General features: G+C 39.3%; 1 protein-coding gene across 1 annotated transcript in view; it reads left to right on the forward strand.

Moving 5' to 3' along the window:
- LOC137464710 (guanine nucleotide-binding protein G(q) subunit alpha-like) overlaps positions 1-17,744 on the forward strand; it is a 469,877-nt gene that overhangs the window by 319,236 nt on the left and 132,897 nt on the right. The window lies entirely within an intron of this gene.

Raw genomic sequence — 17,744 nt, forward strand, 5'->3', positions numbered from 1 at the left:
AGTTTTGTCATACACACAGTATAATAACTTCCACATGAGATTCTTACTACTGAATGGGCCCCATTATGCCCATTTTCGTAATAATTAGCACTCTACACTAGAAGCTGGTCCAAATAATTTTTTTTTCTCTTGTTGGACCATTTATGCCATTTCTCTATTCCACCCTTTCAGACTGAACAGAAATTTAGTTCCCTGTACCTGTTTTTGTCACAGCAGTCTGTGAGGCCATGTGCCCTTCACTTTATCATGCCCAGAGAACTTCTGTCCCTAAAAGCAAAAGCAATCAAGATGTTTTCAAATGTGTTCTAGAAGGGACCCACACTTGCTGTGCTTATGTGTAGAGACAGAAATCTCTCCTGTCTCAGAGGCCATCAGAAGCCACCAACCATGGCTCCTTTGGTGTCTGCAGGAGGTCCTTTTGGTTTTGCACTCTATGATGTACATTCCCTGGAGGCATGGATCTATGTACTTAGGTGTTGTCATTGTGCAAGCCACTGATAAATCAACAGAGATGTGCTTTCTACTGCACCTTCTCATCCTGTCAAATATGCATCAAGTGCCATTTTTAGCAGTGCAGAAGTATTCACAGTGTTTATCCTTGGCACCAGCATGAAAAGTAGCTTGAGCAATGCATCAGTTCCTGCCTCACCAGCAGAGTAATGCACAGAGATCATCCCTTGCTCGTTCAACAAGGGTTCAACCAGGTTCCTGACAGCAACCACAAATGAAATGTAAGCAGACTCCCAATCTCTCTAGTTTGAAATAAAGTGTGTGTCCTTCTTTCCAGTCTCATTACAACCCGCATAAAGACAAGGAAGATATGCAGAGAGAGGGTACAAGGCTTCTTTCCCTTCTCACATGGAGAAGGCATTGTTCCAAACACACTATTCTGGAAGTCCAAAAAGGTATTCTTACTCTGTACTTGGGTCTGTAGCTCTCCTCTGTGCCCTCACCACATTCAGGCACTTCCACAACAGTGTCCTGATCTTTGTTCTTTCCTCAAATATCTGTTCTGCAGATGTAAGTGCAATTATAAGTTGTTGCCTTTTCCAAAACCAAGCATGTGTAGTGGGTCCAAATATAACCTAAGTCTGAAGTCAGAGACTGACAGTGTTCCCCAGTTTGCTTCTCCATACCTGGTGGGTCTTCTGTCCTGGCATTCTTCCTTGACTCTCTGCATTGCAGGAAAGGCCAGTTAGCCTTTCAATGTCCCCTCCTCCAAGGACAGGGTAAGCAATGCCATCAGCAGAGCACTGCAAGGCAGTGGGGGAAAGAGAATGCTTAAGTAGCATTAAAAATAGTATTGATTTAAGAAGCAATAAACAGCATTTAAAACACCAATGTTGATGGCACATGCTGAGGTAACTGACACGGCTGTGATAGTTACCTTGAGAGACTGAGTATTTCAATACCATCCTTTTCAGCCAAAAATATCAGTAAAAACAAGTTTATGCTGCTTTCTTCCATCTGGGTGTCTTCTTCCCTTTCCATGCCTAGTTACTAACATCCTACCTGATGAAAAAGTGACCATACATACCACAGGCAGGATACATAATGAATAAATAAATAGAATACACAAACAGTCCTTCTTCTCAAGGACTAAGGAGCACCTCAAACCCTGGGTGACAACACTTCCCTTCTCTCCAAGTAACACAGCTGGAGTTGCTGTGCCCATCCTGGTTCCCTTGCTGCCTCTGCCGTGGCACAGTTCTGTTCACCTGGCAGCATCCTGCAGCCACAGCCATCGTCCTCAGCCAGTGAGGCACCTCTGTGAGGCCATGGCCTGTTCAAGGATGTCCTCCCCTACACACACACCCTGTCTCTGGCACATGGGGTGGTTTTTAGGGTTGTCATGTGCAGAGACAGAAGCTGGATTTGATGATCCTTGTGGGTCCTTTCCAGCTCAGGATATTCTATTATTCTGTACAGCAGCATGCCTGGGGAGTTGGATGTAGCTGTCTGACTGACTGTTAGGCAGAACAGTCTGTGCCCCAGCTGCACCACACAGCTATTTTATCTCAACACATGGCATTTAGGAAAATCTGGACAGTGAAATAATGATGCATTGAAATAGGCCATATCATACAGCCATGACAGCAATGTGCAATCAGGCCAGGAGCAAGGATGAATTAGACTAAGGGATGGAGGGAACCTTCCCATGTCCATCCAGGACACTGTGGCTATGGTGTCAGGAGGATGCCAGCAAGAATATTTCAGAGGCTCCAAGAGCAAGATTTTACCTCATGAAAGTCAAAAGAAAACAGTATAAAAGCAGTGAAACAAATTAAGATGTAAGAGAGAGAAAGAGTAGTCAGTCATGGTCCTAACAAAACCTGGGTGTATATGTAATATTACAGAATTAAAAAGAAGCAGCTAAGCTTTATCTCTTCCCTGATCTGATCAGCAAGACCTCAGTGCCAATCTCTGTGCTCCCTTTGCTGTAGAGATGTTGCTGGAGTGTAGCATCAGAGAAAGGGCCTATCACAGAATTTTCCATTAGATATTTGAATTAAGCAAAGATATGTATGACTGAATAGAGCAGTCCTTGCTCTCAGGGTTCGATAATTTATCTTTGGCTTGTAAATAAATACTTTTGGCTGGCTTAAATTTTCATGCTGTGCACCTTAGTCAGCCTCAGGTCAGAAGAAAGAAACATATTTTGAATGCAGAGTCACTTAAAATATATTTTAGATGTGAATTTCTCATTCCAACACCAAGGTAAGGTAAGATGAAGTGTTCATTTGTGTGTGCTTACCACACATTTGCACAAGGTTTTCTGGCTGTGGTGTTTGCCTTATCTTGAAGTTACAGCACTTTACTTACTTAGGCAGCAGCCATAAAGAGGCATATGTGTAGACAGCATGTCCTTATCTAATCTCCCAGAAAAAAAAAAAGTTAAAAAACCCAGACCAAATATGACAGAAGTGTAAAAGATCAGAGTCCTACCAAGAAATACATCAAAAAAAGAAAGACTTAAACACATTTTTTTCTACTAAAACAGGAATACAGAAAATGAGATCTCCACTGTCAGTGATTTTCTTTTCATCTGATTATTTCTGGGGCTGGCATCTATAGGATGCCATATTATGACTGCTTAATTGTAGCATGGAGTACAGGAAATTGCTGCTATTTTTTAGAACTGGTGCAATTCTTTGACAGCTTAATACTCTTACAAGCTTTACTTCTACCTAGTTGCATGTGTATTTGTGATAGTAGATGACAAAGCCACACTGCCTGGTGGAAACATGAGAAGGAAAAGTGAACAGCAGAATAACACCCTTAAAATGGCACTTAAGAACAGTTGCCATAAACACATGCTCCTGGATTTCTTATGGATCATCAGCAGTTTCACAAGGACTGTTGGCAAGATTTTTACACAGTCTTTTAAATGAAGGAGATTGTTCTCAAAATTCTGGCAGTCCTATACCCTTAGATTTATTTAAAACGCATGATGAGTATTCAATATAGGCTATCCTACAAGATTTATTTTCTTCCTGAGAACACAGAAAAAGAAATAAACCTGTTTCTGAGTTTAGATTTAAAAATCTTTTTAAAATTTTTAAAAGCCAGAAATCATCCTGGGTTACATAGTGACATCTTGTGGTGCAAGGAGAGCACAGCTGTGTGGGAGTTCAGAATTGTGTTTTTTATCAGCATAGCTCCAAAATGCATAATGGCACTTTGTGTCTGGCTTTTGATTTTCTCAACAGAGAACTGTTGCTGGATTATCATCACACCCTGTTCATTATGCCACCTTAAATACTTTTTCTGAACAGGGTATTAACTCATAATTAATAATCTCTCATTAATGTAAATTTATCCATGCAGGCATATTTAATCAGAGTTCTTTAATTTTTCATAATATTTTAATAGCAGAGCACCAAAAGAGACTTTTAAGATATAAAGTTGTATGAATAGTGTTTATTATCTGAGTCAATTCAAGCAGTTGCATTCTTGACTTTCAAGGAAGTTGAAAAATTACATCATTTGAACCTATGCAATCTCATTATGATTAACCTGAAAACTAGATATACTTACGGAATTTTACACACTCTGCAGAAGTCATTAATAAAAGTGATGTGTTTTCCAATAAGAGTAGTTACAAATGTAGCACTTAATTCATTTTAGAAACCTCAGCACAACAGTATATCATCAGAAAAATCAGAACTGGAAGGCTTTCAGTGAATGTTCAGAGTGTTTATGCAAGTAGATGCATTTAAGTATGTGGCAGGTTTGGGGATTAAATTTATCTCATTTAATTTTTTTAATCCTTGCTCTAGGAGCAGTATAAAGGTCTGATGTTTTTAATGAGTATTGATGGCAGATGTCTCTAAAAAGACTGACTTGTTGTGAATAATAAGCCTGAACTCATTGTAGGCAATTACTTCTACCACATTTCTGACAACATCATTTACACCTTATCTCCTCCCTAAAGTGCCAAAAACCAGCAATATGCTCTATCATTCTGTGACAAATTTCCTATTCAAAGGTAAGTCAGGCATGTTATGACAACAGAAACACTTCGGAATTTTCATGAATTTGGAGGTCTTTGAGTAAAGCAAACAGGGCTCAAACCTCTTCGCACAAACCCCAGGTAAGTTTGGAGTAAATACATCTCTTTTGCTTGATTGGGACCATCTCGAAGTCTGCTACCTGTGCTCAGATTTAGCATGCATTCAGTTAGCTTACAAGAGTTCTCCTTTGCTCTCATCCAATGTGTTTTCCATTGTGATGTTAGAGAAGTTAATAAATAGACTGCAAGCAGACAACATTTATAAACTATGAATGCTAACAATATCAAGACTTGAAGTAGATCACTAGGTGTTTTGTGCTATATATAGATTGTGATCAGCTTCTATACTCTCATTAGAAATATTCATTACTAAAGCAACCAATTGTTGAAAAAATTGAATGTTTCTCCAGGATTAGTGGTCACCTGGGAGCAGATTAAAGCTCGCTATAAATCCAAGGCCATTAAGACCATTTTGCCCAGTACAAAATTACTTATTCAAGATGTTTGATTTTTCCAATTGAGGAAATGTTTGATCCTTCCAATTAAGGATCTCCCCATGTTTTACAAATAGCAGTGATTTCAAAACTCAGTGGGTTGAGAAGAATGGTTGTCCCACTTCCTAATATAATGTAACAGACATACAGAAAAATTAAACAAATTATCAAAAATTCCGGAGTATATCTGCCAAAGCCTTTTTTTCCCTCATGTATGGGTTCGTATCAGGGCAAACAGGGATAATTTTTCTTCCAAGCAAGAGCTTCAGCAGTTACAGAGGACACAGTCTATGCTGTGAGCCATTTTACCACTTTGATCCTCTTTCAGTTTCACATTTGGCTTTTGGTTGTTTCTGTGCTTCCCACACACCACTTTCTCTGAGTAAAACAAACACCACAGCCATCACTGAAAGAGAGATCTTGCTGATTAATTACCTACTAAAATATGAATTTTAACAGATTTTAATTTTGGTAGACGATTGGTTAAAGATATCTCTTGTTTTCTCCTCCAACCTCTTTTATATTATTTTCCTCTACATAAACAGAGGTGAGAAAGAATGAGACTTGAGTTATGTAAGTCAAACACATATCCAAAATTAAGAACATTCAATAATGAACAGCTGAGCCCCCTCAGTGGAAAAGAGATTTCAGAAGAAGAGAGTCAGAACTTGTTTATTACAGCCATACTTTCTCCTTTTCAGGAAAGGGAGAGGGGGGGTGGGGGAATAAACAGCAATGCTTCCTGTAATACAAGATGTAAAGGAATGGGAGATAAAAAGTGTATATGCATAAAGCAGTTGCAAAACTTGACTTTTGACACTGCTGTAGCTAGAAGAGAGTGATGGTAACACTGGAGTTTATCAATACTTTTGGCACCATGTCCTGTGGGGCAGAGAAGTGATGAGGAACAAAGTGAAGGTTGCTCCTTCAAATAAGAGATAGCAAAGTAAAGTAGAATAAAACAAGTATTTGCTGTAAACTCAGGGGATTAAAGGTGTTTGAACTATTTAGAAATCAAGCACTGGGTCTACATCCTTTCATTGGCTGTCTGCTGGACTGAAGAAATTCACAGGTGTTGCTACAAGTAATTGGTTGTGTGAGGAAAAGTATTCCCTGGCAATATTTTTTGCTGTCCTCTATCAGCCCAAAAATGGAGCGGTATAGGAACAATACTTACATCTTACTGACGTGGCTTCCTCTAATTTCTCTTCTGCATTAAGTGCAGTACAAAAAGCTTCAATGGCCTGACCACACTTTCTCAAGGCTCATCTACATTTATAGCAGTAGCCTCTTCTGACCGGCAAGGTGGATTATAACACTTAAGATAAAGATCTTCCTCAACCAGGAGAAATGCTGAATACATAAACCTCCCAGAAGGATCAAGGGAAGGGAAGATGGGTAGAGGATGGGCTTGGAGCATTTCTGAACTTCTAACACAACACAAACATGTATGACCCAGGTAACGAACTATTAACTCCAAACCAAATTCCTGAATTTTTTTTTTTTTTTTTTTTTTTTTTTTTTTTTGGTACCTGTCCTGGCTACCACACCCTGTATTGCCAATATTATTGTTCAAAATCAAGTGTCCTAAAAATATAAAGATGTATATAAAAATAACTATTTCTCTGTGAATTACAACTGTGAGATGTATTTTCTTTCTAGGCTGCCAGCTTCACAGTAGGGCCTTCACTTATTTCATATCTTTAAGCCTTTTTATTCAGCTATGAGACTTGTGGTAAAAATCTGTGAAGTAACAACTCCAATGCTTTTTAATAGATTTTTAATTTATTATAGATTCTTATAAACATTGTATTCAGAATCTACCTCCTGAAGTTGCTCCTACTAGCACCTATAACCTTACACTTGGTAAGGTTTTAAGTTTTTTATCTTAAAGTAATTCCATGCTACACCACTTTAATACTGTCATTTTGGAGTCTTGTTAGGACTGTCAAGGGAAGAAAGACCAACAGTGAAAACCAGAATATAAGTGGTTATGTCATTAAGATACTAACTCAAAAGAGCAAACAGTGCCAGCTGTTTAAAGGCAATCTCCACAGCAGAGAAATAGTCATCAGAAATTAGGCATCTGAGCTGATCACCTTCCTTACAAGGATGACTGCCAAAAAACAGAAGAAAATAAAATGTCTTAAAAGGCTATAATTTTTTCTGTTCTTGTATTCACTTTCATTTTCTGTAATCCTCATTATATCACTTCTTTCTTTCCATTTTCTTTCTTTAAAAAAAATTCCTCTCATGTATCCCTTATCACATTCATGGCTATATTCTCTCTCTAGGACCTGCTTTGCTTTTCAGCCCCGTTTCATTCCTTCCCAATGACCCTGCCTTTTCTTCCCTTGCCTCAGGTTATTGACAAGGGAATAATCAGGCTTGCCTGCAGAGAAAAGAAATGGGGTGAAGGAAGTGGCATGACCACTAGATTAATGCATCTAAGCCGTTCAGGTTGTTATGTAAGTCAAAATTCGTGGCACAGGCCAGCTGCCTTGTCACTTTCTTATGCAACTGTGTTGCCCTTTTCATGCTTCTCCCTCACATAACTACTATGTTTCCAGATAGAATTTTATCCCTAAAACACTGTTACAGGGCAGGAACCAGCCACCTTTTGATGTCATAAGCGTAGCAGAAGCCTGTAAAAGCAGGCTTTTGCTAAGACACAAGAAGTCTCTCCTGCAGAAGTTGTGCTCAGTCCCGTGAAGGTGACAGATGTGTATTAAGGATTTCCCTCCCTTACTGCACATTGCCAGGCTTCCCTGGGCGGAAATTGCCCAGTGCTGTGAGAAGGGGGAAAACTGATAAAATAGCTAGGAAGGGAAAAAATAAGGGGGAGGAGGATAAAGGAAAAAAAGAAAAGGTGCAACATTAATACATGAAATAGAAATTGGAAAAAACTGAGTCCATTTGAAATGGACTTGAAATTTTCTTAGGAGAAGGAAGAGCCTGCCACTGCTACACTGCCTTTTTCCTTTTAGTACAGGTGATGGCTATTATGCAAAAAAAAAAAAATGGCACTCAAATGGTTATTTTGAAGATGGAGCAAGAACAGAGAAAGACAGTCTTTCTAAATGGAGATAATGTTGTCATGGAAAAATGACTGCACAAGAATATATTCTCACTCTAAATATTTGCAACTCTGGGAAACCTTCACTGAGTATACAAAATCAACATTTTTAAGACATTCAATAGCTCTGCCTTCCTTCCTGTTGCACTGAGATCAAAAGGCAGAGTGTGTTAGTCATTGGAGATAGAATTTCTCATACCTTTCCAGTTAGTTAATTAACCATAGTGCACTGAATTCATTTTCACTGTGATCTTAATTTGAAAATATGCCAATTCTCTGCTTTAGTGAGTATTTTCTCATTTTACAAATCTCATTCAGCACACAGGGACAATTCTCATTTCCAGTGAAGTTAAACCTCACATTAATCTTTATCTGGATTCAGAACCGAACTCCTGCCATGATGTGATCTGCTTAACTAAGAGAGGAAAGATTTTTAAACAAATTCCTAGGGTGATACTTGAGATGGGTAGAACACCTCTGAACAGTTTTTCTTTAGGAACAAGTTGTAGTTAGCCTTGGTCTAATAGCAATGAAAGAAGAAAAAAATACAGCAGCTCTTCCCCTGTATCCCAGTACATCTGAGGATACCTTTGTTGGCTGTAACTCAGCTACATATGGTTATGGCAAAGTTTGCAATAGGGAATCTAGTTTGCCTCCTTTCCTAAGTAGGTAGCTAAGCCACAGTCTATCAATATCTACCAGGAACTCTGGAAACCCCAGGGACACTTCCTGCCAAGGTTGGCAGCTGAGAGGATATTTACAGAGAATTTTTTGTACCAGCACAGGTTCACTAGCTAAAACACAGATTCAAGCTGACCAAGGACAACTGAAGCCTCTAAGCAACTTTACTTGCTACTTAAACCAAATAAAATTCCAGCACAGGACATATCAGAGGTAAATCACTGTTTGAGATGCCTGGACCCCAACAGACACAGCAGGACCTCACTCTTTATCTGGCTTATGAATGTGTCCTTGAAACCTCAGCAAAGTGAGACCAGATGAGTACAGCAGTTGTACCACAGAAAAGATTGTGGTAAAAGAAATGGGGGAAAAACACAGACATAATGGAAATGCTTGTGCTTCAGCATGACACTTTATGAGTTCTGGGTCCACTTTACAAAATAAGATACTACAAATTGGTGCAACATGTACAGGTCTGAGCTACTGACAATGAGAGGAATCCTTCCTCCACCCATTGGCTCCTGGCCTATTCTGACAAAAAATTCAGCATTGGGAAGAAACATATGGTCAGAAAACTGGCAAAGGAACAGTCTTTTTATTGCAACTGATGAGCTGTAGGCATGTAAGTCTTGGTATCATTCATTTATAAGCCAGTAACTAAGAGAGAGATCACATTTGTAATTTAGATGTTAAAGTGTATGGGTGTTTTTCACCCTCCTAAGTGGTGTTTTGAATGCCTTAAATATTTCAAGTTGTCTCTTCAAATTTACATCAGACATCTGGGATAGTTGACTGTTCTTGCTAATTAATTCTTATGTTTAGCGCTCTGCTGTTGTCACCATTTGTTCATGGACTTTTCATTATCATAATATTTGTTTATCTGACTAAAAGCAAACAATAACATTTTGAATTACAGTAGACTAAATGCAGCTTCCAGTGCAGGCAGAAAAGCATACATGAAAGTCTCTTTAGGAAACATGTGCCTGCCAAACCACATGCAGCTTTGCCTCCAAATGAGTAAATGTAGGTAATTAACACAAAGCTAAGCCAAAGAAATACAACGGAATGAGCTGCCAGGCACCAATTACCTGTATAGCTTAAAAATGGGGACTAGAATTCACAAAGGATTCTATATTGAAGTCATGGGGTATGTTCAGCACTTTCTTTTTTTTCAATAAAAAGCCTCTCAGCTCTCTCTTATGGCCAGTTTTTCCTTCTGATAAAGCAAGACTGGTGACAAATGCACAAACAGACAAAGTGATTTCAGTGGAGCTAAACACCTGCAAACTCACAAACCATACTTTGAAGCCAAAAGTGACTCTTGCAATAGGGCTTAATAGTTAGAAAGTATTGTGCATTCTTAAGGATTATAGCAGAATGGAAGTTTAAAGAACATTCTTCACCATTCATGGAAATTTGAGACCCAGGAGAGCCTTCCTGCAATCTGCAGATATAAAATCTATCAGTAAAAAACACAGTCTTTGTGGTATCTACTGTGGTGGCACATGCTGCAGTCCATTCCTCCAAAGCTGCATGGGAAGGACTGCAGATGTCTCCTCTGACATGTGGTAGCCCATACTCACCTATCACAGGCTAGGCTCATCAGGTATCATCAAGACGAAATAATAAAATGTACCCAGTGTGTTTTATACTGCATGCTGGATGGATTATACTGTTCCTAAATACAGGAACTGCCCTACTCACCTTTCATTAAAGTGATTTCACCCAAGCACTAACATCCTGATCCTTCTAAGAAAGCCTGTTTCTGAAATTATATCTAATTGGAGAGACTGAAAAAGCAAGTTCCCTTGATGTTTCCCATGACATTCACAGAGAAATCTCAACATTTCTTTCTAAAACCAGAAACCTCCTCAAATACTACAAAAAATGAATAGAACCTTTGGCTAGCTTCTCCACTAGGCTTAAATACCCACACTTAGGAAGCTAAAGCTTAAATAATCCTGTTACCTTTAATAAGGGCTTTTCAAGTAACATAGGTCATAGTCCTCTCCTTGCTTTATCAAATAAGGGTTCCCCATCAGACTCCAAAATACTTCTTCTCTATTCTTCCTTCAAATTTACAAATATGAGTTGTATAATCACATAGGCAGAGGAATCCTCCTTATCTGATTTATTCACTTTAGATTGGAGGAAATATGACTGGAAAAGTCAAAACAAATTTACCTTGTTTTTTAATTGCATTTACAAAATAAGGAAAATTATTCCCCAGCTTGCTGACTTGACCATCAAATCCTAAGAGCTTTTCTAGGAGAAACACACATGGAAACCTGGTTCTTCTCTTATTTACCCTAATTCTATATTGATGTAATTACACTGACCTTGAACAAGTTACTTTAGACTTATGTCAGCAAAAATGAGTGGAGATAGGAAAAAAGACTGTTGGGCTGAAACCATTAGTCACATACTCAAATACAGCCATGGGCAAGTTTTACAGTCTCTTTCTCCTCTGTAAAATTCAGCAAAATCACTGATAGTCAATCAGTCCCCTAAGATTTATGAGGACATCTCTGATACCACATTAGAAGTCTAGAGATATGCACAGACAGGTACAAATGAGCAAAACCCCCTGGGAATTACAATACACCTGACATGTGCACCACCAGAATTACAAACTCTACGTAAGCAGTGAGATAAGGAGGAGTGAGCAGAGAGACCTGATTGCAAGAGAGAAAAGATAGGATCTTGGCAATGAAGAATTAAATGTAAAAATTAAATTGCTAACACTTTTATTTCCTTGTAATTATATTAATTTATTTGCAATTATTCACTGCAATAATACTGATCCCAATTAATTCATTTGGTATTAATTGCTGCTATGAGAAATACTTCCAAAAGAGTTCCCCTGTAATTCAGAATTAGTTAAATGTACCATTAAACCAAAATGTGATCAGTTCATTTCTGTTGTTATTTACAAGATCTATTGTAAAAATATTTCCTTCCATTCAGCTTTCTGAGACACTCATCAACCCTGTAGTTCCTATGTCAGATCACGCCTCTCATTTAACCTTATTCCTCATTCAATTCTCATCTTGATGCATTAGTATTAAACCATAAACAAATGGCAAATGAATATTGCTTTGGCTACACAAAAGAACGTTCATTAAAGAAACTTCTCATAAGGTATGAATAAGAGAGAGGAAGCCTTTACCATTTTTTCACTCAAACTTCCCTGGCTGAGGAACTGCCTGCAGGAGCATGCTCCACTTATATTTATATCTGGCCTTATTTTTTCATTCTCAAACCATTTTTGCCTATTTGTCAGCAGCTTTTGTAAAATATACCCAGGTATACCCAGGCAATAGACAATATTTTTACTGACTGTTACAGTATGATTTTATATAAGTCTGTTCTCAGTCTATAATGTAACCCAGCATGAGGAAGCATGAAAACAAGAAGGAAATGAAGGCAAAGAAGCAGGCACCCTGATGTGAAAAACATGTCTAATTAATAAAGTGAGGTATGCTGAGAATTTAAACCATTTATCCTCGTCACCCCTGCAGAAGATAGAGCAATGAGACTGGCAAGTTTATGTTTAGCATGCAGAGATGCACATTAATTTTTGCTGCTTCTTTTGAACAGCTCAAAGCCATTTTCCATTACATACATCCTTGCATAACCATATAGTGCTTCTGAAAATCAGTGAAAAGGTGTAAACCAGAATAGGATCTGTTCTTTGTTCTTAATATTCCATACACAGCTTCTCTTTCCTCTTATATTTTACTTCATTTCATTTGCTTCATTGTGTGTTCTGTTTCTTGAAGGAGTCAGAGAAGTTCATGTGTCCTTAAACTGAGAATAATGACCTTTGAACTAACAGAAGTTGCTGCCCTCAGCACTGTGATAACCTGGTTGAATACAGGCTACATTACACAGTTAAGATTAGATGTTTTGTGGGTTCCAAATCTCTGCAACATAGAATTTTTATGTCTTATCCTCAGGTCTGGAGTGCATTTAAAACTGTTGTAAATCAGGATTGGTTCACTGATTCCACTTCATCTGCACAGGTCTACGCAACCAGACAGATGCAATGCTTGCTTGCTGGAAAGGGAGGAAGGGAGGAAGGGAGGAAGGGAGGAAGGGAGGAAGGGAGGAAGGGAGGAAGGGAGGAAGGGAGGAAGGGAGGAAGGAAGGAAGGGAGGGAGGGAGGAAGGGAGGGAGGGAGGGAGGGAGGGAGGGAGGGAGGAAGGAAGGAAGGAAGGAAGGAAGGAAGGAAGGAAGGGAGGGAGGAAGGGAGGGAGGGAGGGAGGGAGGGAGGGAGGGAGGGAGGGAGGAAGGAAGGAAGGAAGGAAGGAAGGAAGGAAGGAAGGAAGGAAGGAAGGAAGGAAGGAAGGAAGGAAGGAAGGAAGGAAGGAAGGAAGGAAGGAAGGAAGGAAGGAAGGAAGGAAGGAAGGAAGGAAGGAAGGAAGGAAGGAAGGAAGGAAGGAAGGAAGGAAGGAAGGAAGGAAGGAAGGAAGGAAGGAAGGAAGGAAGGAAGGAAGGAAGGAAGGAAGGAAGGAAGGAAGGAAGGAAGGAAGGAAGGAAGGAAGGAAGGAAGGAAGGAAGGAAGGAAGGAAGGAAGGAAGGAAGGAAGGAAGGAAGGAAGGAAGGAAGGAAGGAAGGAAGGAAGGAAGGAAGGAAGGAAGGAAGGAAGGAAGGAAGGAAGGAAGGAAGGAAGGAAGGAAGGAAGGAAGGAAGGAAGGAAGGAAGGAAGGAAGGAAGGAAGGAAGGAAGGAAGGAAGGAAGGAAGGAAGGAAGGAAGGAAGGAAGGAAGGAAGGAAGGAAGGAAGGAAGGAAGGAAGGAAGGAAGGAAGGAAGGAAGGAAGGAAGGAAGGGAGGGAGGGAGGGAGGAAGGGAGGGAGGGAGGAAGGGAGGGAGGAAGGAAGGAAGGGAGGAAGGGAGGGAGGGAGGAAGGGAGGGAGGAAGGGAGGGAGGGAGGAAGGGAGGGAGGGAGGAAGGGAGGGAGGGAGGAAGGGAGGGAGGGAGGAAGGAAGGGAGGGAGGAAGGAAGGAAGGAAGGGAGGAAGGAAGGAAGGGAGGAAGGAAGGAAGGGAGGAAGGGAGGAAGGGAGGAAGGGAGGAAGGGGAAGGGAGGAAGGGAGGAAGGGAGGAAGGGAGGAAGGGAGGAAGGGAGGAAGGGAGGAAGGGAGGAAGGGAGGAAGGGAGGAAGGGAGGAAGGGAGGAAGGAGGAAGGGAGGAAGGGAGGAAGGGAGGAAGGGAGGAAGGGAGGAAGGAGGAAGGGAGGAAGGGAGGAAGGGAGGAAGGGAGGAAGGGAGGAAGGGAGGAAGGAGGAAGGAAGGAAGGAAGGAAGGAGGAAGGAAGGAAGGAAGGAAGGAAGGAAGGAAGGAAGGAAGGAAGGAAGGAAGGAAGGAGAGGAAGGAAGGAAGGAAGGAAGGAAGGAAGGAAGAAGGAAGGAAGGAAGGAAGAAGGAAGGAAGGAAGGAAGGAAGGAAGGAAGGAAGGAAGGAAGGAAGGAAGGAAGGAAGGAAGGAAGGAAGGAAGGAAGGAAGGAAGGAAGGAAGGAAGGAAGGAAGGAAGGAGGAAGGAAGGAAGGAAGGAAGGGAAGGAAGGAAGGAAGGAAGGAAGGAAGGAAGGAAGGAAGGAAGGAAGGAAGGAAGGAAGGAAGGAAGGAAGGAAGGAAGGAAGGAAGGCAGGAAGGAAGGAAGGAAGGAGGGAAGGAGGGAGGGAGGGAGGGAGGGAGGAAGGAGGGAAGGAAGGGAGGAAGGAGGGAGGGAGGGAGGGAGGGAGACAGGAAGGGAGACAGGAAGGAGACAGGAAGGGAGAAAGGGAGAAAGGAAGAAGATACTTGCATGTACTATATTACTATCCAAGATACTACATGCCTCTGCTGAAGTCACTAGAGCTCTGTTGTTGTGAAACAAATACAGAGAGGGAAACTCAAATACAGAACAGGGTTCATATCAGAATTGAACCTTGATCAAATGCAGGAGTCCCACATTTCTAAAGAAAACCGTCACATGGCAGAACATAACCACATGTTCAAAACCCAAGGGACACATTTTTCAGAAGCCAGTATCCAAAGATATTACCATGTGCAAATTTCTGCCATCTCAAATCTGAGTCCAAAGAAAATAGCAAACAGCAGATGCTGCTACTGGCACAAGTACATCGCAAGCTATGGCTTGCCCTCCAGATTCAGGGTGTTCACGATGTCCTTGAAGACTGCTCTAGAAAAGGAGTATAAAGAGAAGAGGGACCCAAACAGCAGTATAACTCTAAAATCAATAGCACATAAAATCATTTTTGCAGAAAAAATAACATGCTTTAAATCACATAATACTTTGGGCCCAGTCCACGGTGATCTAGGCGACCGACTATTGACTTCTGCACGGTTTATGCTGACATATCATTAGCTAAAAGCCTAGTCAAGAATTCAGAAAGAATGCTAGAAATGTTAGATTTATCCTGACTGTGGCATTATTAACACCAGCACCTTGTGATTTATACTGGTGTTAGAGGGAAAAGCCCTGTAATACAGACACAGAACAACTGAGTGGCTAAAGATCATGAGAACAGCAGGCTCTCTTTACTATAAAGATTACACTCAAAAAAACCAAAAACATATGTTATTTTATATGAATTTCATCATTTTCATTTGAACAAGGGCATGAATAAATGAGAGAAAAAAACAGCTTAAGGTGGCAAAGGACAAAAGAGGACTGACTCAAGAAAAAACAAAATTAATGCCAGGAATAATTTCCTAAGAAATAATTTCCTGAGAAATAATTTCCTAGGAAGAATTAATTAGGAATAACTTATTAATTTTCCTCTGAGATCTGGTTAGTCTTGGCCTAGCATTCAAAAAAAGACTACAAAAAGTTCATGGATGTGATATTGAGAACAATCTTGAATCATCAGAAAGGTAATATCTGCATTAGCTACAACTTCTAGGATTAGAAAAAGAAAGCAATGGCTCAATAGTGCTGAGCAAAAAAATGTTGGCAAAGTATGCTTCTTGTTAAAGCCAAATTAATAAGATGCCTTCAAAGAAATAATCTCATAAAATAAGACAGAATTGTGCATAGTCTGAATTAAAAGCCTCTATAGTACCAAAATAAACACAGACTGATTCCTAAGGCAGTCCTGTTCCACCTAATCTTTACTGTATCCACAAAATGCAGAATAGCCCCAAAACATGTACCTATATAAAGCCTCAAGAATAATCAAGAAGGATTGAGTTCACATCTTTTATGTGCTCCTATTCCCTCCCAGACTGCAAAATTTAGCACACAGTTATCAATTAGTATATTAGAGATAGGAACAAAAAAAAAAAAAAAAAAAAAAAGCAGATCACCTGTAAAATGAAAGAAGAAATAATGTTTAATGTACTAATACTTCATCTTTGATGGGCAGTACAAAGAAACAATGCAGCTAAAATGTTTAATGTACTAATGCTGTAAATGTACTAATACTGTAATGTAAATTACAGTATTAGTACATTTGTTAATGTACTAATACTGTAATGTAAAATGTTTAATGTACTAATACATAATAATGTTTAATGTACTAATACTTCATCTTTGATGGGCAGTACAAAGAAACAATGCAGCTAAAATGTAGCAAAAGCAAACACTTTTGCTTTACTAGTATTCATTCAAAAGAAGGTTTGTAGACTCAGAACAAAAAAAGTGTTCTACAAACACAGAGGTATGTTGGGTGAATCAATCAGTGTAGCTATTTTTTTAAAAGGTCTTTCTGTTAGATGCTTAAATCAAAAAGCAAGCAAGCCATCTTGTCCCTTGAAGTTTATTGCAGCAGCTTATCAGCAAGGAGGAAAAAATATGTGGAAGAAGAAAGGAATATTTAGAATAAAAGACCAGCACTCTCAATCAATAAATATTTTATTTATAAGTATAAGGGGTTGAATAGTCCTGCTTCAGTTTGGAAATCTAATTTCAATTTAGAGACAGGACGTGAAATTTTATTTTTTAAACCTTGATACTAGTTTCTCCTGAAACTGTTGCCAGTATATTTGCTAAAAAACTGTTTGAACTCCATTTCTACTAAATACACAGTATTTTGTAGGTGTATGTCAAGCATTTTGACACTGTCATCTCTCTTAATAGAAATTTGCAGGTATTCCAAGCAATGCAGCCAACAGAAGCCCTCTTTAATGATGTCGATGTTGCCAAACAAATAGTAGCCCAAAAGATGAAAATCTCACTCTCCCTTTCTGGTAAGAACCTCTGAAAAGGTGGATTCTCCAAGCTATCCCTCTTCTGCACACCAAGCAACAGTGACAATGGAGTTCCTACAAACAACATTCATTACATTTTGGGGGTTTAAATAGATTGAAAATAAATATTGGGATAAGTATATTATTTGGATTATAAATTATTAATTGAAGTGACCCTAAAACAAACATTGATTTCCAGCCTTGTAATTAAAAAAAAAATAAACTAAATTTAAATTATTATTATATTTAGTCACACAAGCATTGTTACTGAAAACTGTAAGGAAAGGATGTAAAATAAATAGCTCTAAGACATGCTGAGCAAATGTTTTCACTGTGTTGTTGTTTCATATGTGTATCTGGTAAATGTTTAAACCAAAAAGATAATACTAATTGCCATAGGCAAAGGTCAAGATCCATTTTTATGCAAAAATCCAAGAAATAAGGTTGAACTTTGAATCTGGGAGAGATTTCTAGGAAGGCTAACACACCAGTTAGGTCAGTTTTAAACAGAGATCATACTGTATCCAGATATTAATGGCTGTAACTCCCAGTCAATAAAAAGAATGCAGAAAGTAATGTATGTTTCTATAACAAAAAATAATTTTATACATTATCTGTGAATTTTGATATGGATTGTGACATTCAAAGAATCATAGAATGTTAAGGGATTGGAATGTTAAGGGAATGTTAAGGGATGGGAATGGACTTTAAAGATCACTTGGTCCCAACTTCCCCTGCCATGGCTGGGGACATCTCCTACTAGAAAAGCTATTTTCTGTCCTATCTCTT

This window comes from Anomalospiza imberbis, chromosome Z (assembly GCF_031753505.1).
Source record: "Anomalospiza imberbis isolate Cuckoo-Finch-1a 21T00152 chromosome Z, ASM3175350v1, whole genome shotgun sequence".
In the NCBI taxonomy this organism is placed as follows: domain Eukaryota; kingdom Metazoa; phylum Chordata; class Aves; order Passeriformes; family Viduidae; genus Anomalospiza; species Anomalospiza imberbis.